The sequence below is a fragment of the Mercurialis annua genome, linkage group LG3 (assembly GCF_937616625.2).
Source record: "Mercurialis annua linkage group LG3, ddMerAnnu1.2, whole genome shotgun sequence".
In the NCBI taxonomy this organism is placed as follows: Eukaryota; Viridiplantae; Streptophyta; class Magnoliopsida; order Malpighiales; family Euphorbiaceae; genus Mercurialis; species Mercurialis annua.
In genome coordinates, this window is record NC_065572.1 from 16,865,794 (window position 1) to 16,868,542 (window position 2,749).

At 44.1% G+C, this 2,749-nt stretch overlaps 1 non-coding gene across 1 annotated transcript; it reads left to right on the top strand.

The window, feature by feature from the left end:
- Positions 1 to 2,225: 2,225 nt before the first annotated feature.
- Positions 2,226 to 2,332, top strand: LOC126676004 (small nucleolar RNA R71). Its single transcript, XR_007640182.1, has one exon. It is a non-coding gene; the product is annotated as a small nucleolar RNA R71 (small nucleolar RNA).
- Positions 2,333 to 2,749: the final 417 nt, after the last annotated feature.

A 2,749-nucleotide genomic window follows, 5' to 3' on the forward strand; every position in this document is an offset into this window, starting at 1 on the left:
CCTCAAAATCATGGAGGATCAAAAAGAGCAACTTGCTCGCGACTTTCATAGAACAACACTCTAGGATATGGTTTGCACCATTCTCCAAGCACCTTAAAAACATCTCCATTGGCCCCCTCCAACTCAATCAAATCATCATCCAATTTGCGCCGTGTTTTAAACGGCCCGCTCCACTTAGAAATCAACTTCCCCGCTTGTGAATGTGCTTGAGAGGTTCGAAATTGGACGTACTCACCAAGAGTAGCAACTTCCGTGCATATTTGTCTCTTGCTTACGGTTTCTATCCCGTTGAGCTTCAACTTCCATGATGCCCAACGTCTTGGTTTTCCCTTGCGTGGCTTGACATGAGGTGTTGTCTTGATTTTTGCACACACAACTTCGGGTTCTTTCTTAGGAACCTCCTTCATAGGCACATGCAATGTGGGCTCAATAGTATCAATCTTCATGCATTTCTCCTCCTCACACTTGCTTTTGCCATGCTTGATGTAAAACACCATGCTCTCATCATTCATTCTCAATGTTATCTTCCCCCCATTAACATCAACCAATGCTCTCCCCATATTCAAAAAAGGACGCCCGAGAATCATGGGGTAATCTTTGTCGACCGCATAATCAAGCACAACAAAGTCCACCGGAAAGATGAACTTGCCCACTTTTACTAGCACGTCTTCCGCAACCCTGTGCGGTCTCTTGAGCGAATGGTCGGCCAATTGGAGCATCATGGAAGTTTGTTTTATCGGTTGGTTTCCACATATTTTCCTGAAAAGACATAACGACATTAGATTTATACTTGCACCTAAATCGCAAAGACAATTAAGAGAAGTAGAAGTGCCAATTAAGCAAGGAATCGTGAAACTCCCTGTATCTTGTAGCTTGGTCGGTAGATTGCTTTGGATAACAGAATTACAACTTTCCGTTAGAGGAATTGTTCCGCCTTGTTCCCAACTTCGCTTGTCCATAATTATGTCTTTCAAGAACTTAGCGTATTGGGGCATCTCTCGTAAGGCATCCCCTAGGCTCATGCTTATTTGAAGTTTCTTGAATATTTCAAGAAACTTATGAAACTTTTCATTATCTGGAGCCTTTCTCAACCGGCTTGGGAATGGTACTTTAGGCACAAAAGGTGGTGGTGGCCTCACATATGGTTCTTCAACATCAATATCAATAGCCACCTCCTCACACGACTTTGGTAGCTCTTGACTAGAGCTTGCAACATCTATTACTACTTGAGGCTCAACCTCCACAATCATTGGCCTCTTGCCATTAGCTTTTTCAAGATCCTTATCATGATCAACATCAAGGACTCTACCGCTTCGAAGTTCCACAACTTTGATGGCTTTCACATGCTCTCTAGGATTGTTTTTCGTAGTAGAGGACAATCCCCCTTGAGGTCTACCTTGAAGCGAAAGTGCCATTTGCGAGATTTGGGTCTCTAAGTGATGGATGGTGGAAGCTTGGTTCTTCTCCCTTTGCCTATTTTCATTGTGAAGTTGCCTGTTTTCAGCCTCCATCTTTTTAAATTTCTCCATCAATTTGGCAAGCATGTTTCCCTCATCCATGTTCCTTGGTTATTGGAAACCGGGAGGGTGTTGTGGTCTACCACCATAATTGTTCCCTTGGTGTTGGTTGTTGTGGTATTGACCTTGTGGTTGTTGTTGTTGATATTGAGGTCTATTTCCTCCTTGAAAACTAGGACCCGCTTGGTTGGAGGCTTGAGCATTGCCTTGACCTTCTTGGTTTCTTCATCCAAAGTTAGGATGATTCCTCCATCCGGGGTTGTAGGTATTAGAGTACGGGTCATTAGCTTGCCCTTGGCCTCCAACATAGTTCACTTGCTCACTCCAAGCTTTCCCCGTGGCATAACACTCCCCACTACTATGGTTATAGTCCCCACAATGCTCACATCCCACTTGAACATAACCGGTGCGTTTCTTGGAGCAACTTGTTTCTTGAGGGCATCCACTTGTGCTTGTAGAGAAGCATTAGTTGCTTTTATGGCCTCCATTTCCCTCACTTGATCAAGAGTCATTACCGACTTTTGAGTAGATGGCGCTCTTTTATCAATAGGGCCCCAAGTGCTACTAACTATCGCCAACTTTTCCACCAATTCTAGCGCCTCTTCATACGTCTTTTGCATTAGTGATCCGCCCGAAGCCGCATCAATTGTTGCTCTAGTAGTAATAGTTGTCCCATCATAGAAGATTTGGATCACATGCTCTTTATTGAGCCGATGATGGGGGACACTCCTTTGTAAATCCTTGAAACGCTCCCATGCCTCATAAAGTGACTCCCCTTCAAATTGAATAAACTCAAGAATATCCTTGGTCAACTTTGTAGTCTTGCTATGAGGGAAATATTTATTGAGAAACGCTTGAGCCAACTCTCTCCAATTGTGGATGGATTCATTGGGTGGAGAGTGAAGCCATAAGCTAGCCTTGTCCCTTAAAGAGAAGGGGAACATTCTCAACTTGATTTGATCCGCGGTTATCCCATGAAGCTTGAACGTATTGAGTACACCCAAGAATTTGGCGATGTGCGCATTGGGATCCTCTTGACTCAACCCGTAAAACGCACAACGATTCTCTAAAAGTTGTATCGTACTTGGCTTGATCTCAAAGGTTGCCGCTTGAACCGGCATTACAAAACATCCAAACGTGGCATTATCCACATTCGGCAAAAAGAATTCGCCCAAAGTTTGTCTTGGTTGATTGTGCACTTGTGGATGCGAGTAGGGTCGATCATCCCTTGG